General features: G+C 43.3%; 1 protein-coding gene across 6 annotated transcripts in view; it reads right to left on the reverse strand.

Annotated features, from left to right (window-relative positions):
* Positions 1-20,697, reverse strand: part of CDK18 (cyclin dependent kinase 18) — a 138,167-nt gene extending 117,470 nt beyond the window's left edge. For 2 of the 6 annotated variants that reach the window (XM_061632155.1, XM_061632149.1), the window contains exon 1: positions 20,351-20,696. The gene's annotated coding sequence lies outside the window, so the exon portion shown is untranslated. Of the gene's footprint in view, positions 1-20,350 lie in introns of all 6 variants that reach the window. The other 4 variants (XM_061632153.1, XM_061632152.1, XM_061632154.1 and 1 more) reach the window with 3 other exon arrangements.
* Positions 20,698-25,513: the final 4,816 nt, after the last annotated feature.

Consider the following 25,513-nt stretch of genomic DNA (forward strand, 5'->3'; position numbering starts at 1 on the left):
GCCTCCAGCATCGTCAGGGATGCCGCTCAACAAGATCAGCCTCAGAAGACCTTCTCTCAATCCCACCAGTTAAAACAGCTAGACTGGTGAGGACTAGAGAGAGGGCTTTTTCAATAGTTGCCCCCACCCTGTGGAACTCTCTCCCAAATGATCTCCGCCATGCCCCTTCTATGATGAGCTTCCGCCGGGCCTTGAAGACCTGGCTCTTCAGGCAGGCTTTTGGGGTGGGTTAGGTTTTTACTGTTATGGTTTTAAATTTTAACGTTTTAATGTATTGTTTTTTATCTTGTACGTCGCCCAGAGTGGCTGGACAACCAGCAAGATGGGTGACTAATAAATTTAATAAATAAAATAAAAAAATAAAAATAAAATAAATCTGACTGGAAATTAAGCTAGACATCTTAGCTAAAAGATGGAGCCTGGGTAGGGAACATTTAATCTAGCCTACTTGCTTTCGGCAAGAAGGGTTTAAGCGCCTTCAGGCCAGGCCAGTCACCAGAAGGCCAGTGTAGGAAGAAAGGAGCCTACTGTTGTGGAGATGTTAGATGGGAGCATTTGGGAGTAAAGATGGATGCCCCTGAAGTCTGCAATTCTAAACACACGTACTAAGGGACTAAGCCCTCATAGAACTCAACAGGACTTACTTCTGAGTAGATATAGTTTGGATTGTGCTGTTGGTAAAGCTTGACTAGGGATCCTCTGCAAAGACATCCATATCCAAGCAGGGTTGGCAACCCCCTGCCTGGAATGCCCTGCCCTTATCTTTTAATGTGGCTGCTCCAAACCTCTTTACAGATTTGACCCTTCACTTCAGAAAGAGATCTGAGAAATGAGTAAGAGTAAGAAGATTCTCCACCCTTTCTGTCTGCATAGATGCCCTCATCCCTCCCCTGCGCCCAGCAGAACCTCTGGGCCAGGTGGGACACAGTGGCATCTCATAGAGGACACCCTCCCCTTTCTTGGGGTATATGATTTGTGCTGTCCCAGAGTAGATTTTGGGGTGGGTACCCCCAGTTACTTATTTATAAATGTATTGTTATTCATGACGGGGAGAGCCCCCCGATCACAGTGATATATCATACAGGGTACCCCAACATAGATTTTGGGGTTCAGAGACATGTTAAATTTGGTTTGAAGTTGCTGTAGCTGTCAACTCTTCTTTTTGTGTTTTGAACTTTCAAGCAAATAAGGAACTGGGAACCAACTTCAGCATCATATCAGTTAAATAGATTAAACAGTCGTGGGGGAGGCAGTTGATGTTTTGGTGTATATCTCAGGAACCAGACCACCTAGAAACTTAATGTTTTTTTTAAATTGAAGCTGAGAGTCTGGAGATTAAGGGGTGCTAGCCGGAGAGCCAGAAGGGGCCCCCAAAAGCCAAAAAACTGAGACCTGGTAACTCTAATCCCTGTAGCTGACCAAAGTTGTGTCTCTGGCAGTCCTATTATACTATGGACTGCATACATGCACAATAAAGCTCCCTAACCTGAAAACCTCTGAATCAGTATCACCAGATTTATACACAGGACAATGAAGAACAAATGAATGATTTGCCAAACAGCACAAACAAACAAAAGTGTGTTTGAGTCACTCTTCAGTCTCCCTCTTGGTTCATCCGGCTAATATTCTGTACTGGACCTGGATTTATGGGACAACAGGAACAGCAAACCTTACTTTGCATCTTTCCTTGAATGACAGATCGTTTAAGTGATGGATCTTCATTTACACATCTGTGTTCTGTCACCTCCCCAGCCCCCAGAGCTCACACCCTTATTTCTCTCTCTCTCTCTCTCTCTCTCTCTCTCTCTGTCTCTCAGAAGTGTGGCTAATTTGTCAAGGGCACTAGAGTCACAGTTAGTTGCACACAGAGAAGGCTGCAACCTGTGTGGGAGACTGAACTGCCGCTTCTCAGAACAAGAGATCCGAGAGTTTTGAACAGGAAGAAGAGTGGGTGAGTGTGAAGCAGACTAAGCACACGAACAAGACATGAATGCATCTGAGTTTTAAACCACTGTGTATATCTAACAAGTTCTCTGTGTTGTTCTCTTTGGAGGAGGGATTACTTAAGGTTTGTGACTAGGAGGACACATATTTCTGCAAAGTTATCCATCAGCAACAGAGTTCCCTCCATTTATTTATTTATTTTATTTAATTTGTATCCTACCCTTCCTCCCAGCAGGAGCCCAGGGCGGCAAATAAAGAACTAAAACCATGGAGTGTTAGTGTGGCCCAAGTCAATTCTCTGAACTGATGGAGGGGGGGGGATCAAATAAACTGATGTTAAATCATTGTTGGATAATAATTGATGTGGGATTATGAACAGATTCACAACCTTTTGAATGAAGTTGTGCATGAGAATCTTACATTACTTTTAATCTTTAGACAGATAGACAGACAACGGGTAGCCAACATAGTGCCCTCCAAACATTGTTGGAATATAATTCCCATTATTCCTGACCATTGGCCATGTTGACTGGGACTGATGGGAACTGGAGTCCAACAATATCTGGAGAGCACCATGTTGGCTACCTGTTCTAGACCACTCACAGAGATCCCTGGACACACTATTTGTCAGAACATTAGCTCTGGACAGCAGTCTGAGGTGATCTAGGAACTATCAGACGAGCTAGTACAGTAGGGCCCCGCTTTACAGCTCTTCACTTTACAGCATTCCGCTAATACAGCGGTTGTCAACTGCAGAGAGACCCCGCTCCTACGGCGCTTGTTCCGCTTTTACAGCAGTTTTTGTTCGTCGCATGCCATTTTTCCGTCATTTTCACACGACGCATACCGTTATCTTCAATGCGTTCCACTTTACAGCGGTTTTTGCTTTACAGAGGGGGTCCGGAACGTAACCCACTGTATGAGTGGGGCCCTACTGTAGTTAGAACCAAAGAGCAAGTCAGAAAGGGACAAACTAGTGTGTAAAGAAGCCTTTGGACATCAGGACTTAAGAGCAAGTCAGAACCAGAGGACCAACTAGGAGGAAGGACCACAGAACAACACAGGCATACACCAGAGCTCGGGAAGAACTTGTTGCCTGAGCAAGACAGTCCTTCCTGTCCTGGAGGATCCAATGGCCAATGTCAATCCAGGGCCCAGAAAGAGAAGCTGCCACCTGTCAGTTCAGCAGCTCCCCACATGGAGCAGGTTGTACACAGTTCCCCAACAGCTCCTGACACTACTGTATCACTTGAAGCTAAAGAATGGGAGCTTAATATCAGGAGAAGGAAGCTATAACACACAAGGCAAGACTATTCACCAGAAAAAAAATTCAACAGGGTTTTCTATGCTTCACCCAATCACTTTTCTTTTTCACCCAATTTACTTTTTACTGTGCGTGCGTGTGTGCCAGTTCCTACAAAATCACAGTTTTCTGTAAAAGATCTTAGTGGTCTTTACATTCAAGCAGTATACAAATTGTTAAATAAATAATAAAATAGCAAGTGTAACTGACAATCTAACTTGAGGAAAAGGCACATAGAAAAATGATGGGGAGTTGCCTCTCAAACAGAATGTCAAACTCAGTATAGATTTATCATATGTAACAAAATTATCAAAGGTTTCAGTCAGAACTCAACTGAATAAAACCATATTATAAATGGTTGTACGCATAAACTATTGGAAGGATCTCAATTTTTTTATTTTCAATGTTCCAATCCAGACCTAAACTACAGCGTGCGTATATGCACACTCACATGTGCATAGGATCACCAGAGCTTTCTAATACACAACAGGGATTCATACAAACTGAGAATCTAACAGACAAGGCAGTATGCTTTATATTTCTGAATGTATTTGAAAACTATTTAAAATAAATTTAAATTATAACACATAATTATAATTATGGAAATTATAACACACATACACAAAAGTATGTCTTTGTTAAAGATTTTATGAACTGTCTCTATATTCTTTCATCCTATGAAATAAGGATGCGTCTCTTAACTCTGCCACAAGGTGTGTTAGACAGATATTGGGAAGAGGGGCTTTTCAGTGGTGGTACCCAAGCTTTGGAGTACTCTCCACTCTGGCATTAGGTGAAGATCTTTTTTTCCCAGTATTTAAAACTTTTGTTAAACTGTTTACTTGAATTGGTTTTATGCTGCATTTATAAATTTGCTCTTTGCAGCTAATTTCAATATATTAGTTATTTGTGTTTTAAAGAACTTTAGAATGAGCCACTGTGATATTTGAAGGGCAAGGCATCTAAATCAATGACCTGTTATAAACAAGTTACAAGATCATTTGTGTTAGGTATGCCACAAGAGGGCCGCAGCCTGCCCCATTAACTGGCATCAGGTTTTCCAGTGCCCTTAAGTGCTGTACTCTTTAGATGTTTTTTATTAGTACTGCCTTGAAGGTGTCATAAGGCTGACAAGAGCACCAGCTATTCACATCCTACCTCCTAAACATCTACCAATTAAGCACAGATAGAGTACTTACACAGAAGTTGTGTCAGGGTGGAGTCTGGATTATTATTGCAACACTAGAAATGTCAAAGGAAAAGGCCGCCCTAAAAGTGACTTAAGAATCATACAGACTCTAGACCAGGCTTTCCCAACCAGTGTGCCTCCAGATGTTGTTGGACCACAACTCCCATCAGCCTCAGCCAGCATTGCCAATGGTCAGGAAAGATGGGAATTGTGGTCCAACAACATCTGGAGGCACACTGGTTGGGAAAGGCTGCTCTAGACTATAGAGCAACTTTACCATCTGTATCCTATCATGGGCACCCTTAGAAGCCTCCTAAGTGTGCATTTCTGGGCAGTACATAATTCTACTACATATTTTCCTGATAGGCACATAAATAACCTACAGATCAGTAGTAGCATTCCCTCTGCTGTTATCAGTAGAAGTCGCTCTTCTTGTGTGTTAAAAAAAGCCTTTGGGAACAATCATGCAATATGCAATTAGCTATTCTCACATAGGATTGCAACAAAGATGCCATTAGCTCATTATCCCAATGCTACTAATTGTATAAATTAATCATTCATAATAGGAGGCTTGGATGAGATTAAGAGCTTAAAACGGAAGGCATGCTGCTTGGGTTGTTGTTCTCCAAATGGCTCCTTCTCATTCATGTTTTTATACAGCTGAAAACACTCTGAGGGATCTCCTTTCCCTCAGGAAGGCCAGAGAGCTTAAAATTGAAAAAGAACTCTTTCATTCCATTGCATTGGCTCTCTCCACCTCAGCAGAATTCCTCATTGGGTCCAATCTGGGTGGATGGGTGAGGGGCTGCTTGCTGGCACAGTCAATGCCGTTACAGTGTTACAAAGTAACCATAGCTCTTTAGAAACTGTGCAACAATAAAGGCTGTGGATAGCACTAAGAAAACGGTCACTCTAGCACAGTAAAGTGCTGCTATTGTTCCTGTCCAGGGACCCTAGGAGATTTATTGATACAGGGGGAGGGAGGTCTAGATAGACTCAGGAGAGGAATTAAGATAGAAATTTGCTGGGCCAGGGTTTTTATTTTCATGCTAGGGATAACGCTGTTTGCAAAAGGGGATGTTTTTCTTTCTCTCAAATGAAATTCATTTGATAACAGCAAGATAGTTTTTTTCCAAAAGTCCAAACTATTCCCCATTAAAAATGCAACCAGTCACCTTAAATACACACAAAACACATGATTGCCTTTAGGACGCAGATGTATGGGGTCCTATCTCATTCAGTGTATAGGACTTAGCACTGTCCAGGATACCATCATTTGCATCTCACACAGCAGAAAGGAAGCATTTGTCCTTAGAGTTGGAGGGAACTCTCTCCAAACTCAACTTTCCAGTCTTGCAGCCTTATGTTTGTTGGGCTATTAGTTTCCCCTTCACTGAAAAGCACAAGATTAAGGCAGCATCTGCAGTTTTCATCTAAGGCTGTCAAGTTTCTGTCCTGCTGTCATCGCCTTCTTTAGATAAGTCATTGCAATCTCAGTTTTATTTGCATTTGAAGCAGCTTGGAGTTGCTTTGTGCAACAATCCAATCAGTCTACAGCCAGCATGAACAAGCTGAGTGAGCCTTCTCTGCCCCAGTTAGATTAGGGAAGATAACCCACATGCTTCAGGGCTGGGGGAGTTTAGAAATGCAGTCTCGCACACACATACCTAATACACACACCTCAAGAAACCTAGCCCTTTGAATTAACACATATTGAAGAACAATTTTCACAAGGGACAGTAATTAGAAATATGAGTGGGACACCCTGTGAAGAGCAGAATGTATTCCCTTTGTCTAAGATCTCCCTTTGTAACCCTGGCCTTTGTTTTGTTTCATTATCCTGGAAGCCTCAGATTAGGCAATAGCATGCCAGTAAGTAAAGTACTCCAGTCGGTAAAAAAATACTCCAGAATATATTTATCATGGAAAAGAACCTCCACACTCATCCCTGCCATGGAAAAAAACCCACATTCTTCACTAATCACTAGCTGTCAAAAAGGTGTCTCCTTTGTGGTCTATTCAGTGCACAGGTTCAAAAGCATGAACAGACAGGTTCAAAAGACATGGGGAAATATGAATCTACATCCATCACTCACCTCAGAGCAGCCTTCTTCAACCTTGGGTCCCCAAATGTTCTTGGACTACAGTTCTCATCATCCTCAGCCACCTTAGCCAATGGTCAGGGATGGTGGGAGTTGTAGCTCCACAACAACTTGGGACCCAAGGTTGAAGAATGCTGCCTTCAAGTATTCTCAGTATAATAGTAAAGGAATTCCAGAAGAATGTCAACCACTGTCATTATTGTAAAAAACAGTGTCTAATCGTTGCTGACACCACAAGACTGTTGCTTTCAGTCATTGCAGCATTATATCTGCAGATTCATGTGCTACATATCCAACCGACATATTATTATACATGCTCATAGCATAACCTGCTACACAAATGAAAGGGAAAATCAGTACTTTTGGTCAAAGGGTTGGGTCTGTTCTCCATGTAAAGTATGAATGAGGAACAGAGGATTTTGGTGTGCATTTTCACTTCATGCCGGCTACCCACCATACCAGAAGGCATGTGGGAGTGCATATGCTTGTATTGGGGTTAGGTGTTGGGGTAACATCATTGACTTTGGAGGATATATAAAACATGGATTGCTTCCATAGCAACATGAATGCTTCAGGTTTTGGGATGAGATTCAAGAATTCACACACCAACACATATTTTCCATTTACATCCAGGTGCAGCATTCATGTTTAGAAATGAACTTCTTACTGGAAAAATAAAGGACAGGAATTTTACCTTATTTATAATTATTTATTTATTAAATGTATATTCCACCCTTCCTTCCAGAAAGAGCCCTTACTTGATAATGAAAAACAGAAGAATTTATAAAAGATATGGCTACAAGCACTAGAGCTGTGCACTGGATTCAGCTGAGTCCCAAGCCAAATCAGAGCTATTTGGAGGGAGTTGGGCATTGGACAAGTTGGGTTTAGACAGCCACAGATTGCTATAGGGCAGGTTATATTATCCAGAGTAATCTGTGGCTGTTGGGGAAAGGGGCATGAGGCAAGAAGAAGATCCAGGCAGGGAGGGAAAACCCAGCAAAAAGGCCAAGACCTACCTCAGAACCAGAAGGCATTCCCAGCAACCTGCCTGCCTGCCCGCCTGCCCGCCTGCCCGCCTGCCCGCCTGCCATCAATCCTTCTGCTAAGGGGTAATTCTGCAAGGTGCGAGTGATGCTCTGCAAGTGGCTTTCCTAAAGGAAAATTGCTTGCTGAGCAACACCTGTGCAGAATTGCCCCCTATACCCAACATGTCAACTGTTGGATTCTGCAGCATGTTGATGATGCTCTGTAAGCAGTTTTCCTGCAAAGGAAAGCCCTTTGTGGATCATCACACAGCTGTTCGGCGAAGGGGTCAATTCTGCAGTGCGCTGTAATGCCTCCCCCCCCCCGGATTAATGCCTCTGCATTGACATCTCAGTCAAGGGTCTCCTTCCCCACAAGGTCTCCTTCCCCCATCCCTCTCCCAGCAATATGTTTATTTAAATCCCAGCTATATGTTAATTAAACCCCTAATTAAACATTAGCTCTGCCCCAATCTGTGGTGAGGTGGTGCTCCCCAGATCAACCCAGTGCAGGTTGCTCTGATCCCCCCCCCCATCAGAGCCATGGGGCAGAGAAGTGTCTGTGCACAGTCCTAATAAATACAGGGAAGGAGCAAAGCAGACTGAGACTTGGCAACCCACTCTGACACACACACCCCTTTTAGACATGTATGACAACCTTGTAAACTACACCTTCTAAACTAATACAAGCTCTCGTGTCTAAAATGTTTGTGGGAATGAAGTGTTTAAATAGGGGGGGAAATCTATGTAATACTGAGGGATGTAAAGAAGAAACTTGGGAAGACAAACCATTTCCAATCAGACAGGTGCATTAATTACCCTCCTTTGAAACTTTCAGACAAGGGGGTGACATAAAGAAATACCTCTTTTGTCAGATGAAGTGGCGGTTAGGATCATCTTTGTTATGAGTTCAACCATCACTTGGTAACACTTTCCATCAAGGCCTTCTCCTTACTTTTCAAAATATTGATGGTCAGTTTACTGCTTCACACAAAAACACTATGTTTCACCACAATATAACACACATATAGACCTAAAACAACTTTCACTGCTGCTGTGAACCTCTGCCTCCATAATCAGTCCATTTCCATTTTCAAACATGATTGCACAAAATAAATCCCATTGAACTCAAAAAGTATGCAAATGATCAAACCCACCCTCCCTTCTTCTCCCTCCTATTCCCTCCTTCTTGCCCCTTCCCTCCACCTTCCTTTGACCCTTCCTCCCCAGCCCCTTCCAATCCCCTCCTCCCCCTCCCCTTCCTCATGGTCAGTTTTACCTATCTTAAGCATGATGGCACGGGAGTAAATCCCATTGAACTCTATAAGCATGCAAATAATCAGACCTGCCTTTCTCCTCCTTCCTCTCTCCTCTCCTCTCCCTTCCCCTCTTCCTTCTTCCTCCTCCCCTGCCCACTCCAGCCCTCCCCCCCTCCCCCCAGTCAGTTTTACCTATCCTAAGCACGATTGCACAGGAGTAAATCCCACTGAATTCAATAAACATGAAAATGATCAAACCATAAGGGAGGGACCTTTGGCACCCTCATTACGGAAGCAGCTGGGAGTATGTCTGACTTTTATAACCAGATTAGATATTATAGTGGACCAGGCCTATTTGTTTAAACTCAAGTGTGCTCCAATCTCATATAAAGTGAGGGTTCAATTCTTTTGGGAGGGGGAAGAGGCACTGGGACAAGAAAGGCTAAATTGTTCACATAGCCCCCCTCCCTCCCCCCAACCCACCAGGCCTGTAAAAAGGTAAAGGTGCTCCCGCACTTATAGTGCAAGTCGTTTCCGACTCTTAGGGTGACGTCTTGTGACGTTTACTAGGCACACCATATATATGGGGTGGGTTTGCCAGTTCCTTCCCCAGCCTTTCTTTACCCCCCAGCGTATGCCAGGCACTCATTTTACTGACCACGGATGGATGGAAGGCTGAGTGGACCTTGACCCCTTTTACCGGAGATTCAACTTCCTCCTTCCGTTGGAATCGAACTCCGGCCATAAGCAGAGCTTTGGCTGCGTTACTGCCGCTTACCACTCTGCGCCATGGAGGGTCATGCCTGTAGCCAGCCCAAACGTTTGTGGGAGACACCCAAAACAGGAGAGGAGGGGAGAATTTTTTTTCTATAACCAATTTATTTATTTATTGTAAAAAAATTAGAGGGGAGAAAAATTTTAGGTGAGTAGAACCCCCCCCCCCAGCTGCTGCCTCCCCCAGCTACAGGTCTGCAACCCACACATACTTTAGAGACATGGCTGCCAATGCACAATCGGGAGCAGTTTAAGCAATCAGCTGATTGGCAGAGAAAGCAAGCCAGATGGGATTGACTGCTCTGAGTTCCTCATGGGAAATTCCATAGTGCAACTGATGCCATCAGAAAGCAGATCTTAAAATCAGTGCTGATTGCTGATACTTCAAGCCCTGTTTGGCTGGGCTTGAATTTTGCTTTATAGCATGGCTTGCCATGCTATAAAGGAAAAATGGGTCACCTGACATCATAGTGTCATGGGCCCAGCCCTATATAGGCTTAATATTAGCTTATAATTGCTTAAAATGAATATAATATTGCTGTTATTGCTTCCATGAATTGCTAGTTACATTATATCCACATTATATCCATAGCCTGCCTGCTACTTCATTATATTCATAGAATCCTCTCTGAAAGAGTTTTTCCTTCCCCTCCCTCGTAAGTAAAGACAGTCACCTAACAGAGTACAAATAGATAATATTTCTGGGCCAGCAGCCAACACTCCCATAACGTTATGTAAACACATGATAACTGTTCAGACACTGGACGGAACTTCATATAAGGCAGTATTGTTGTGGCCTTTGCCGGATGCTAGCAGGAGCCAGAGACATGATAAGGCACACTTTCTGATAAGAAAGTATATAAAAAGCCAAGTTACTTGGGGCTCTGGATCCATCTCCGTGGAGATGTGTTCAAAGACTTGCAGGTGTGGTGTATTCCACTCAAGTCAACTGATGGGTGAGATGTATTATTTTATGTATTTTCATCTACTTTGTATTAGAAGCTTTGTAATAATGCTTTGAGTTTTAATTCTGCCCATTCATAAATTGTAATCTAAGTAAGTTTGTACTTTCAAGATCTTGTACTTTGATGTTAAGTGAATGTATACATCAACTTCTTTTATACTGATTTTGTATTCTTATTTTCTGTTTCTGATGTTATGGCTACAACCATTTAGAGTGCATGTAATAGCTGTAGTGGCCAAGATATGAATACATAGCATATTATAAGAATATTCTGCTGTCTAATATCTGATTCCCCTATTTAAATATTTCCAATTCCTCCCAAGAGCCAAGAATCCTTGGGTGCTGTCTCCAGCTATTACTTCCACCTACTCTAGATGCATGCTGTTGGAAACCTGTGAGCTTAAGGGAGCAAACGTTCAACATATAAGGTTTCTGAGTAGATACGGGTTAAGGGGAGAAAGGAAGAACCTTCAATCCTGAGCAGTCACAAGAAAGGGGACAGGCCTTGCCAGTTTCACTAGTGACATCAGGTAATTGACAGCTGGGCAGATGCTGCCCAACTGTCAAAATGGCCTGCTGAGGGTGGGTGAATCTGATATAGAATTGAGAAACCAAACCTCCTCATATAACATGATGGGTTCTAAGGAACAAACGCAGACCTGGGACTCAAAGGCAGGCCTACGTGAAAGTTGTACCAGGAATGTCAATCCCAAATTTGGCATCAAGGTAATCTAGAGATGCTACCAAGAAAAGCCAAAGATTGCAGCCTGATTAAATTACAAGAGTTAAAGCAAAGTTTCTATGCATTTGCACACAGTGGATCCTGCTATGGAGATAGGGCAGGAACATGTAGGAAGCTGCCTTACACAAGCTAAGACTATTTGCCCAGCTACTCCAGTATTTCCTACTCTGTCTGGCAGCAGAGTTCCATGACCTCAGACAGAGTTATTTCACATTACTTGCTCCCTAATCCTTTTAACTGGAGATGCCAGGGACTGACACAGGGACCTTCCATGCACAGCATGTGCTCTGCCACTGGCTATGAACCCTCCAACATTTTACGTTGTCCCCCACACTGAAAATTCTCCATTGTTCAAGGAGTGTGCTTATTTGCTGAGATGGGAGATGTATTTCTAGACATGTTTCTAACACGGCTAGTGCTATGTGGTGGGCGTAGGACAGACTACAATTTGGGGATGGGGAATATGATAATGAGCACACCTATGACATTATCAATATGCATGCACAAGTATTATGAACTGGGGAAGAAAAACAAGCTTTTCCCACATGCTCCCTGAGAAAGGATGCAAACAGTGAGCCAATACCTGTTTTCCCATTTCCCACCCAGACAGCAAAAAGTTTGGAAGGGGGAGACTCTAACAGAGCAATCCAAATCCTCAATCTGCCATGCTGGAGAGAGTTTGGATGAAATGGAAGTGTCCTTCTGTCTGGCTCTGCTACCTCTGACAGTTGAGAAATTCAATGCACCCGTCCAAATGGTGGGTGGAAGCTGCTGCTGCTGCTGGTATCTCTGCTGGCGGTAGCCAGTGGAAAGCCCCAAAATGAGGTGTTGTGGGGGTGGCACATGATCCTGTTTCTGTTACAATTTGGGCCTCTTGGCTGTACTTGAGAGATGGTGCAGCAAAGCAGTATTTCTCCCCCCCCAAAAAAAATCCTTCACCCCTGTCAGCATGAGCAGCAGGGCTGTAAATGTGATGGTGACCACACCACTTCATCAAGCCCAACCACTGCTTCTCCTCATGGATTCTTCTCCTCATGGCCAATTTACCATCAGCACCACTTCACATACGCATTTAGAGTCAATGCTAGCCTCTGCCAATGAGTGTCTATACATCCCCATCACTGCAGGCATCTTCTGAGATGAGGACTTAGACAGATCATTGGAGCTCCATCTTCTGCCCAGTGCAGCAAAAGTCCTGCTCAGCCACCTCCTAGTTTGTGAACTTCATTTGGTTCTGCCAACCTGTCTTCAAGCTTACCTTTGCAGCAATATGGACCAGAAACAGACATTAAAAGAAGAAAGATGAAATGGAGCTTCTTAGGATACTGGACTCTGTGCCAGACACCAAATTCCTTGCTTCTGTGGTGCAACTGTTGATGTGCAAAAAATCCACACAGTATTGAAACCAGGCTGGGGAAGGAAGGGAGTGCCTGGGGAGGGGGAGTGTGGAAAAATAAGTCACAGAAGTGTTGGACTTCCCTCACCCATATACCCCTTTTGATATTAAAATTAGACCCCCACCAGTTGCTTTATACATGAACAGGGCAGGCACATGAACAACAAACTTGGCTACCTCATCACGTCTCATTTGAGCTTCATCTGGAGCCATTTCAATTGTGCCAGGCATTACTCTTGCAACTCACATATTGTATATAACAGCTAGACTTTTTCAGGCTAGTCTTTTCTATGTACCCATCACAATTTTCTCTGTTCTTCTTTTATCTAATGCCTCATCTGTTTTATAAGAACATTCCTCTATTGTGCTTCTCTAGTGGATGCTTTTCATGTGTTGCCTTTTCTTACCTCTGCTTTATTCAAAAAGATTAGCTCAAAACCTTGCCTCAGTCCTGACTTCTACACTGCACATTAGGGTTTACTTCTCTGCCTCTTCGGAGCAAATTCACTGTAGCAAGGTGTGCACATCTGCGAAAGTCAAGTGTAAGACACAGCATTCCCCACTTAACCTCACAGTCCCCCAGTGCCCACCCTCCACATCTGAAAAACAAGTTGTCACAACTTTGGGCCCCATTCATCTCCCTTCCCGACCATAGCTAGCTCCAAACGTGCTCTATAAATAATCCACACAATATAAGCATTTGTGCACGGAGGCAGGTGGCAGAGATACATGTCATCTGCTTCATTGTTTACAGAATGGAGGGATAATGAAGGTCGTTAGACTTTGGAAAAGAAAGCATCTGCTTCCCTCTGGCCTCTTCAGAAGCTGGAAAGATAAAGACAGTTATGAATGCCAGTTTCTCCCACTTACTTGTGGACATCTAGAAAATAAATGTAAATGTTCTGCTAAAAAAAGTGTGTATGTGCATGCATGCAGACAGAGAAGCATTGCTAGGTACTTAAAAGACTCAGAGCCCAAGCCCATGACACAAATCACACAAAAAAAGACTGCACATGCTAATTTATATGTATAGATGCAAATTTAGGTCTCTTGAGCAAATTAATTGGGGGGGTAGCCTCACACAAGCACAGCATTTCGTGGCATGCCCAGCAGCCCTGTAAGGAAAGTTTTTAAAACATTAAAAAGAGGGGAGGGGCAGCAGATCTGTGGCCAGGTGCAAAAAGACCTAGAGCTTGGGGTCCCTGGGCTACACCCTAATAACCTCTGTGTGTTTATGGAGAGGTGCAAAAGAAAGAGGCACTCATCACAGTTGAATTTTGGAGCAGCCAACAGTGCTTTGAATTGTACCACCTAATCCTGCAAGTCTGTGGTCTGCCGTTAGGACGACCTAGGATCGTGTAAGGCACATGAAATGAACATCCATGATCCATGAAAAGTCCATTATCTAGAAACATTCCAATGATGTGGATTTCAGATCTCTGGGACAAGGTGCTCATACACTTTGACTGACTTTTGGCAGCCGAGGCAACACTTATAGTTGTCATGGCCTTCTGCTCTGGATCTCACATTGTGCCTCCACATGCAGCGAAGGATAATTCCCTGCTCCAAGTAGGGAGCTTGTTGTTTTGGTCCTGAATGATTGACGTGCTCATGGCATCTCAGCAATGCAACAGCCAAAGGAACCAACACCACCCTCCTGACTCCAGTGCTGGAAAGGGGGCAAGAAGGGCTTTCTGGCTTGGTCTTGCACCACTGAGGCACTTTGTGTACTTTGTTAACACAGCGGCCAAACAGCCTTCCACCCACCTTTGGAGCCAGGGAAGGGATGGGGAACAGCACACCACTGCATGGGCAGTCTCCACCTCCTTGACAACTGCAAGATTGGGAGAAAATCTGGGGTTCACCAGTTACCGGAGTGAAAACACACCACCCTGTCTGAGACTGAAGACCACTCAGTTACAAGAACACACGTGGAGGCCTCAAGCAAATTCCTTTCTATCAGCTTCAGTTCTCCACCTATTAAAACTAGAATTCAAGGTTCAAGCACTTCTGGAAGCCACACCTTCAGCCTATTCTCAAACATAAGAGCTGATGCAGCCATTCACTACTGAGGCAAATTTACTCTTCACTTGCTCAGAGGCATTCATAGTTATTATATCTCAGATGTGCTATTCCTATGTCCCAGGTACAGAAAATATGTGAAGGCTGAACATTGGCCCAAACTATACCCTTATTGTAAACAACAAGTGGGATCTGCAGTAAAATGTTGTACTGTATCCTCATCTCCTAACAGGAGAGCTCCTGTTCAGGGTTCCAGCCAGGCATCCATTTCCACTTCAGGAAAATCCATTCCATTTTCCCTCCTCCAGTTTTCAGTTCTATCTCTGTTGCCACTGAGCATGCAAGTGCTCATTGGAATATGGGGGGGAGGCTTCTTTGTTTAAGCTTTCCCTCCACTTCTAGAAACCTTGGGGCTCCCCTTAGCATGCTGATATCTCCCTGTTGTTTCTCAGTAGCCCCATTTTGGCCACAATCCTGTTTGCACTCACAAGCCTGGTTTGCCATTAGAGGCAAGCCCAAGCACTCAGTAGGTGCTGGGCAGTTTTCAAACCCAGAACTGAAATTAGCAATGAGGTATATGGAAAAGACTTGTCACCACTGGCAGGCACCAGGTATGTGGAGTCTAGGTCTGAAACCAGCTAGACATTCAAGAAGTAGATCTCTAATGCAGATATGAAATACCTCAAGAAGCAGCAAGGTACTGGTACAAATGACAAGGCCTCTAAAGCATTCTTTCCCCCCCCCGATATCAAATGTGGTTTTTATACTCCAGTGAGCACAGCTTCATAATGGCCCCAAAGCAAAGGCTGTGGGGTTGGAACAAGTGGAGGATGCAAGAGGCACGGCAAGGAAAAATACCACCTTAAAAGGAATCTTGATTGGAATTTTCAAAAGACATGCTGTATCTGATTACCTATAGTTCTGCAAAGCCTAATTGCTTGCAGGACTTGAAATCCAGGCACTTTCATCCATAAAGCCACCAGGCAGTTTTCTGTTTCTCATTTCTCTTTGCGAAAAAGGGCACAACGCATTAATAAGGGGATAAGGGAGAGATTCAACAGACAGATTGCACACAGATTCCAATTTCCTGGGGATGGGGGAAGAAGAGGAGCCGGAAGAGCAATTCAGTAGATGTTGGGTTTTTTTGTAGTAGATCGATCCTATATCAAAGAAGGAGTCAAGCACACTGCATTGGGTCCCCAAGGAGTACATATACTGTGCTGGTTCACACGCTAAGCCAAATATGCAAGTAAGCCAGATCACAGTTGCTTTGCTCCTCTTCTGCTGTAATGCTGTGAGCTAAGCCATGGTTTGGCTTAGCATGTCATCTGAACCATAGCTTAGCTCATGGTAGCACAGCTGGAGGAGGACCAAGAGAAGAGCAGAGCAGCTGCAGTCTCCTCTCCAGGGACCTGCACACTTGTATGTATGCACTAAGCTTTGGTTTGGCTCAGTGTTACTTGTGAACCATCCCACACTGTGTGCATTCCTTTCGGCCTTGCCTCTTGGGTTCAACTCCCTGGCTCAACCACTAACTGCTGCCTGTACCTCAGCCTTGACAGAGCAAAAAGAGAACCAGTCCACAATGCTACTTTTAAGGGACTCTCAGTGTCAGTTTCTCCAAAGGTACTGAAGGAAACAAGGGGCAGCCTTCTCCCTACTATGCTTCACATAATTCAAGCAATGGTTATCATGAACAATTTGATTACTGCACATAGAAGTATCAAGAACAACTCTGGCCATGAAGGGATACTCTGCTCCACTGAAATCTTTGTGAACTTCAGGAAATCCTGTCTTTTGACTGGCCAGTCTGATGGGTGTAATAAAGTCAGAAGGAAAATATGGCTTTCCATTGCACCCTGCATGATAAAATACCTCTCTGCCTTCAGGAGGGCAAAATGACAACAGAGGGGACAAAAGCTAGATGTTTTCTGCATGAAGAACTAATATTCTCTCATCAAACTGCAAGCATGGGTTTTATAGCCAACACTATTATGTCAAACTCCATAGATAAAATACAGATTAAACTGAATGGCCGCAAGAAGATCCAAAGCCTGCTTTCATCTAGGATACATAATATTTTGCCATTCTCATTTTTCAGGCAAGAGAGGGAAAGGATCAAAGTCCCAGGCCACAGGGAGAAGAAGAAGAATTTGAAGGATAGGACATTGCCTTAAGATTGACAAGGTCAGAGCTTTGACTTCTTTGTCAAAACTTCAAACCTCAAGCAACCCTTATGTCTCTGGACCCTGTTTTTAATACTGGGGCAGTAATCTTCCTTTGTTGTTTAGAATGTATGAGCTGCTGAGCATGGGAGACCTTGAATTCATTTAGGAACTAGTGGGTGCTACCACAATACTTAAAACCAATCAAATCTGCATTGAGGCAGCTAAAATGTCAGAAAAGGAAACAATCTAGATTTTAAATTGAGTTGCAGCAGCACAAATGGCTGCTGTATTCTATATCACTCATGAGAATGTGCAGCCACAGTGCTATTAGTATATAAGGCAAGCACCTTAACTGGGTGTAGCACAGTAGCCCCCAGAGTAAGCTTTCAATCTTGTCTGAGTAAAAGATGTGCAAGAGCATGGCTGCCTACAGATATATTATACATTGAAGTCAATTTTTGAACTTGGACAAGGACACTTTCTTTGGACTTTTAACCTTCACCATTTGCATTTCTAACCAATATGATGATATGGGAGAACCCAAGAATAATTAGTGATGACACCCCAATTCACCCTTATCTTACTTTTGATAGATTATATAAGGCAAATGCCTCTTCCACAATACAGATCAGTGATAGACTGCAGGTTCAAATCCAAGTCCTTGAGGGCATCCAGCAAGGACCATATCCTATTGTACAGCTACCAGGGGATATAAATTCTCTGAACTCACCTCACTTTAGGTTCTTTATTCTTATGTTCAAGACAGGAATTTCAGATTTAAATGAGTTGACAGAGAATTCATATCCCTCAGGAAGAGTTTTCATCCCCAGACCAATAAATAAAAATAATAATGTTGGAAGTGATCTTAAATGTCATCTAGTCCAACCCCCTCCCCTGCTGATTCAGGAAACTTGGCACTACAGTATCCCTGATATGCAGAGGTTGGACTGTCACCTAAAAACCTCAAGCAAAGGAGATTTCATGAGTCATGGAAGCAAAATTGTTATCGCTTATGAGTAGAATTCATAGAGAAACACAGTGGCCAGCAAATGCATCCGGACAGTAAGCAGGGTGAATCAGGAGTAGCTGGGTCAGTGTTGTGGAGCTGCCCTCCTGACACTGGCATCGCTGCACTTACCTGGATAGTGCTGGGGTGAGGCAGGGTGACAGCAAAGTCAGTGCAGCTGCACTGGCAACATCAATCTGGTAGTTCCATCAGTGCTCTGATACAGCCCCAACCTTTCTATTACCCTCTCTCATTCCTATACTGTCCAGGCAACTGGTAGTGATGCCAACATCAGGAGGGTGTTGCACCATGCCAGCTGCTCCTAAGGGTGATATACAAGATGGAACCTGGAATGCCTTGTTTGGGTAGACAGAGATTATTATCACTGGACAGCCACCCCAGAATAACCATGCTGAGGTAGGAAGCTTTGATATTTGATCGTGCCAAAAAGCCTTGACTGAGAACATTCCACCAGTGTCCCAACACATGCCAGTGTTTGGGTTTTTTTCCCTAGGTCAGTCAGATTCAAAGTAGGTTCATGCAAGTATCTTCCTCACAGACACAAAACATGGCAACTACACCTATTCATGAAAAATTTCTAAAATGCTGACCAGTTTTCCATTGATAGCGTTCAAGAGTTCAAAGGCACATAAAAGACATTAGGTGAGAAGAACAAGCCAAAAGGAGGGTCAGAGTGTCACAGTATACTGAACATGCATCTGCCCTTCCCATTTCAGGACTTGCTATAAACGTATGGAAGGGCTTGAACAGAAGGGGGACAGTATTTTAGACAACCTGTGTAGTGTAGCAACAGGGATGAAAAAGGTGTTCCGTACAATAGCAGAGCTTTTGAGTTTGAAGCTTTGCTCTTTACAAAGTAAATTCATATAAAGTGCTCGTTCCAAGGTTATGCCCATCTATGTATGGCACAGCTTCCTCCTCCATTTCCACTTCCAGCTGAGAAGAATGTTGATACAATCCTAGTTTGCAAAACAACACAGTGCATACTAATGTCCACTGGGGGGGAAATGCTTGCAGTCTAATTTTACTTTTTTTTAACCACTGTGACAACATCACTGTTAAGAATGATGTAAAGACAAGGGAAGGTCCCATTTGAACTGATTTCCTATTCTGCCTGTTTTTTTTTTCACTGCCCCTTTATTAGGCAGCTGCTAAAAATGCCCAGCAGCCCCACTAGCTTATTTTACACCAAACAAGGTTCCTAATACACTTGTCTTCAGGTGTATTAGAGCCCATCATCCTTAGAGCAACAATTTCATCACCTCTAAAGCACTATGCCACTCATCTTCAACTCATTCGGCTGGCAGAAATTACCAATTACAAATCAATGTCAGTAGTCTGAAGCTTGAGGGCATGATGTTTTCCCTTTCACAATTAATGCCACTATTGCACTCATCCATCTGCAAAAATCACTTTCCCTTTTGTTTTCTTAGAGACAAGAGCCAGTGTAAACACCCCTGGCATAAATTCCAGTCTGGCAAGGCAAGAGGTTCCAGTTCTATGCATTAACTCATCTCATTTAGGGAACCTCTGCACAATATGTTAGTACTTTGGAGATATTGAAAGAATCAAAACTGCTGCCTGAGCAAAAGATCGTGCTTTGATCCAACAGAATTAACTCTTACTTGGACATTAACTCCGGTTAGCAAAGAAAACTGGAATAGGTTTGAGCAAGTTTCTCCCGGATTTCCAGACCACAGTTCCTTTCCTCTTTTTCTCCTCCTAGAAAAGTGGTAGAAGTCTGCCTCAATGGGGCTGGAGATCGGAATAATATGGTTGAAAAGAGGTGCACAAAAGATTGTCCAGGTTACATAATGTTCAGCTTCATTGTCTGAATGACCTGGAGGCATCTAGGACGGCTAAGATTTCAGATACACCAGTGTGCACCTAAATACAAATGGGGCCTTGTTCTCAAAAACGCTAGATACGATTATAAACCTGTAGGTGGATACTGTACAGGATTGCATCCTCCATACAAAATAATTATATGCACGTAGAATCAAATAAGAATTCTAGTATAACCTCCCTAATATGTTAGTCTTCTGCTGGGAAGAATCTCTCACCCCCAAAGGAACATTTCGTCGTGGGAGCCCTTGCTCTCATTTTGCTGTGATACAGCCTAGGCACAAGTTTACCCCCTAATCAGAAGCACGGTGGTCAGAGCTTAGGAGGCGCTTCAAACCAGAGGGGCTGTTTTAGTTACAACATTCTCCCCACACCCGATTTACCTGTATCTTCCCCCAGGGTCTTAACTTTCTTTTCCCTTCCTTTAAAACACTACACAGAGAGCAGAAAATCGCACCCTTGAGAAGCTGGCCGATAAGGAGGAAGCTGGAAAGATTAGTTTGAAGGGAGGCCCTGAAAGAAAAGGCGCTTGTTGCTTTAGCTTTCCCTTCCCCCCCTTCCCGGCGTCGCTGCACCTTTGCTCTGTTTACCTTGTAACGCCGTTGAACTGAAATGGAAGTCACCAAGCCGTGGAGCCGGCAGCGGCGCTCGCTTACCCGGTCGGCCGAGGGCGCACGCTTTGGTGTCTCGCTTTTTCTTTGGCATTAAAAACCCAAGTGCCACGCCTGGGCGTCTCGCTCGTCCACGCCTCCCCAGCTGGGATTCCCAGCTCTCCTCGCCAGCAGCCCGTGCTAACGCGGACAGGAGAATGGGAGGTTTCTGGTTTCCAGCAACAACCTGGGACAGGAGCTTGTGAGAGGGAGGAGCCACAGAGAGCGACCAATCCTCCTGCTGAGAGCTAGAGGACTTCGTGTGGCGCTGGCTCCTCCTCCTCCTCCTCCTGTCGCCCTGTGAGGTTTTCTTCCTCCTGAGGCTGCAGAGAGGGGCGGGGCAGGTCCTTCTCTGATTTTAGGGGTGTTCCTTTATGTCGCAGTGTCAAAGTTATATGAAAGGCAGAAATTCAACAGGTGCAAGGAATTTGCTGTCCCAAGATGTGTGACCAATGGGCACGCTGGCTGAGGAAGTTTAAAGGTCACTGATACAAGTATCTACTTTGCAAGCAGAAGGTGTCAGTTTCAATCACTGGCATCTCCAGGTAGAGCTGGGAAAGACTCCTTGCCTGAAAAAGCTGGAGAGGTGCTGCCAGTCAGTGTAGACAATATTGAGCTAAATGGACCAACAGGCACCCAGATTTTGGAGTTCCTTAAGGGGATTGGGCAGATTTCTGGGGAAGAGGTGCATCAAGGACATGATAGATAAATAAAAACATCAGGTTCAGAGGTAGTTTCCATGTGGAAATCATTATTAAGGAGTGGTCCCCCTCAGACTTTTTTTAAAAAAAACACTTTTTTAAAAAAAACAAAAAAACCCACTTTGCTTACAGGGCAGCTGAGCATGTTGCAAGGTACAGTTCAGTGAGACCCCAATTACCTCCCAGCGTACCCTGGACTTTTTGTTTGCAAGATACAAGGTTAATACAAGAACCTTCAAGCTGGCCTGGTAGCATATGATCACCTAGTGCAGATGTTTTAACAGAGATGTCACATGCTGTCAACCACCTGTTGCCATTAGCAATCTACTGCATTCTGCACTTGTTTGACCTTTTGGACCAGATTCATGCGGAGTACATTCTATAATCCAGTCTCAAGGTTTCCAGTGCATGGACTATAGTGGTCAGACTATCCCAATCCAGATGTAACTAGTATATCCCAGGCAAAGCTTAAAAGGTACTCTTAGCCACAGAGGTCATTTGGGCTTCTAATGATAAAGATGTGTCCAGGAGAACCCCAAGCTACTTAGCTCTTTCTTCAAAGAGAAAGCAAACCCATCCAGAATAGGCAATTGTCTACCTTCAGGACATGGGAACCACCTACCCCCAAAGCCTTAGTTTTCCCAGGATCCAAGCTCAGTTTATTGGCCTTCATCTAGTCCATCACTGCACTCAGCCCAGGCTTTACACAGCTACTCCTGATTCAGATATTATGGAGAAACAGGGCTACATGTCCTTAGCGTACTGGTGACACAGTGCTCCACAACTCCCAATCACACTCCTAAGGGCTTCATGTAGATGTTAACTTGCATTGAGGATAAAAATAGTGCCCTGCAGAATCCTATACCACAAATACAGGGGAAGCAAAGAGCACTTCTCTGGAGTTGACTGCATAAGTAAGGAACAGAATCATTACAATGCAGCCTATCCCAGCTCAATCACTGAAATCATCTGGACGAGCACTGGTAGTTGTCTTCCATGTTTCAGACACTCAGTTAACTTCAATTGGGCATTTAGTGTTACCAGTTCCGTGCTGAGGAATACTCTTCCAGCAGAGATTTAGCAGGCATTCGCACTGCTAATTTATAGACATTTTTATGCCAATAGGTTTATTACGTCGGTCTAGACTTTTTCTAGCTGAGCCAGTCATTGTATTATTATTTTGCATTGTTTTATGGCATTTTATGCTTTATTGCGCCTGTATATTTTGTTGTACACCACCTTAATAGTTGATATGAGGGATTATCTAAAAATATTTTTTTATAAATAAAATAAATGTCATTGGCTGAGTAAGTATGTGGGTTGATTGATGGGCAAGCTCTATAGCTATGATATCATTGAGCCTGAACAACATAGGCTAGAAAGATCCTATTCTGTCACCCCCTTTATGTTTGCTTACGGGGGGCAGATGTTATTTTATCAGGTCAGATAAGCAATAAAGTTTGACACTAGCTGTGCTAAGTAATGTGGCTTTATTCACCTAACAGATTATACTTCAGCATTACAAATAAGATACTTCATTGCAGAAAATACTTTGCCAGCCTTAGCTATGAGGAAGGCCCCCTCCTTTTATTACAGGGAAAGGAGCCTCCTGTGGGTCAGTTTAGCAGCCCTTCATAGCCTCCATAGAGACCGTACCATTGATGCATGATGGTTGATGTCTGCTGTCTCTTTCTGTGCTGTCCCTGTGTGCCTTTCTCTTTATAATCACAGAAATGACTGCCATAAATCATTTCTAGTATTATAAGTGCCCAATAGGTGACACTGCCACATCAAATAATACTCTGTAATTGTTTACTTCACATTCTCATGATCTCACCCTGCGCATACACAACTTAACTGATAAAGCACCTCTACTATATACTGTTCCTCAGCTCATGTATTTTAAAGGAGTCGGCACAGACAGATGATTCACCTCCTGCTAGTCTCATGCCTAATAGTCTAATAGTGAAGGAATATTTGACCTGCTGTGAGACAGTTCACAGGTTGATCTAAGCTGAGACGCCTCTACACAGAATTAACAAGCCTTCTAAGCAGTTTCAGGTCCCATCCAGGCTCAGATAGGACATTTAAAGGGAGAATTGCTGGATTTCACAAAGTCTCCAGACAACATAATTATTTGACAACACAGATCCCAGCAGTATGCATATTAAGATATTTTAGGCTGCAATCCTATACCAATTTAACTGGGAGTGAACCCAGCTAAACTCAATGGGTCTTACTTCTGAGTAGACATCTATATGATAAGGACTATGAACAGCATAGATGTAAAACAGTCAGGCTCCAGAGCCAGCTGGGAGAAATGTACATCTTCTTTATGAGATTACAGTTAAAATAAAATGTTGACATGCTCCTTAAGATATAGGTTTCTTCACATTATTTGTTTTATAAGCTACCTTGAGAGTTTTTAAGTCAAAAGATGGGGTTAAAAATGCCCAAATAACAAAACAAATAAAATGTGTGTCTAATGCAGACTAACGTAGTAGATTGTCACAATCACAAAACCATTGGCTCATGTAGTTTACTAAACAGAACTGATCCCTTGTGACAAAGGAAATAATTTTACAAGCTATTATTGAGCTCAGACATAACTCCTGTCACTGTGCCATAGGAACTATTTGTTGGCCCATAATGTTAATTATATAGTCATTGACAGTGGAAATGATAGCTGAAGCCAATAATTTGGATGGAAAAGATGCAAAGTAAGAGAGGGCCAAAAGATCCTGCTGACTCTCCCAGAAAACACTGGCTATTCCGAGACATCTTGGGGAGGAATATTGGAAACACTGCTTCAGAAAAGGGACAATTAAAGGACACTGTAGATTCTTTCTACCACTGCCTCTCATTTTTGGTAATACTGCTGCTTGATTCCATCTACCAATATCTTAGCAATATTGTCAGTCTTCCTTTTGCTATACGTTTGCTCATTCTGCTTAGATTGTACATGCTTTGGGCAGAGACCATGTTACTTTTTCTAAACAGTCCTAGGAACACAGTGAGCACTAAATGAATATTATGCAGAAATAATTATTGCAGTAGCCCACAACAAGGAGACTTTGGTCATTCAATTTAACTCGCTCTAAACACTGGTGTATAAGGTGCTTTCAAGTAATTAGTCACACAAATGAAATATTGTTTCTTGGTTTCTGTACTGTGAAGTGGTACACAGGAAGTGTTTTACAAAGAAAACCAAACTAGACATGTCATTAATTGTAATTAATATGCCTTAAAAAAAATCATCCAAACAAACCATAAATAACAGCTGCTGGGGAAAAGAGGGAGGAAAGCAGCACTGAGACCAGAGAGGGTGAGGAGGACAATTTTATTTACAACAAAAATTGTCCTTCTCAAAGTCAGTACAGGTTTCCCTCTCAAGGCAAATAGTAGGAAATTTCATCAGGACCACAGTAGAGGGAAAAGGGATGAGCTCCACCTCCCCAAACCCATCATTGCCATTTACATTTTTTTAAAAAGCACTTTAATTACATTTAAAATTCACGAGTCTAATTTGGCCCTGACAAGAGCTGGAAAAAAGGGAGATCATGCTTGTCAACCTTGAAAACTGGCTGCACAGCTTTTGGAAATAACACATGCATATAATGGAAGCTGGGCTTATTTCAGATGGAGTCACTGAGCAGTAGAGCACACCTGGTTTGACCATTCATGGCACAGTGTAAAAGCTGAGCAGTTGCTTATGTTCATTGCTTTGGATATTGTCTGTGATGTTCTGCTTAGTGAACTGCTGGAGCTAAACAATTATATTGCTTAGCATACTGTCAAATATCATAATGTCAATCCAACGACAAGGTAGGTTTAAGGATCGATGTCCAGGGGTGTAGTTCTCCAAGGTATCGGGGGGTCTTAGACCCCTTACCTTTTTGGGAGCAGAGTCCCAGCAGGGTCCTTATGTCTCCAGCATCCTATGAGCCAATCAGTATGAAAGGGGAGTGTGTTAGTCACTGAGAAGAGTCTTCACTTGCTTCCTTGTCCTTTCCTGGTGATTGGAGCCAATCAGAGTGTTCAGAGGTGAATCAGCTGCCGAGAAGACTCTTTTCAGGAGCTAACACTCCCTTTTCATGTTTATTGGAACCTAGGGACCTTTGTTGTTGTGAGATAAGGCATTAACAAGGATCTCATTCTCATCCCAGCAGCTCCAAAAAGAAGGGGGCATGGCTATGACTATCATGAAGGGACCCTGCACTTCTGAACTTGCCACTAAACTACTGTCAGTGTCATAATATGTAAATAGGAATAACATAGGGAATATGGCTGGGGCAAATCCTGCCAAGTGCCATCATTCCTAAGATTGATTACTTTTCTCTGGCAGACCTGTGCTTTGAACAGGTGCAGGAAAGGCAGCACTTTAGCAGGTGTAATATTTCCT

Source organism: Rhineura floridana, chromosome 6 (genome assembly GCF_030035675.1).
Source record: "Rhineura floridana isolate rRhiFlo1 chromosome 6, rRhiFlo1.hap2, whole genome shotgun sequence".
Lineage (NCBI taxonomy): Eukaryota > Metazoa > Chordata > Lepidosauria > Squamata > Rhineuridae > Rhineura > Rhineura floridana.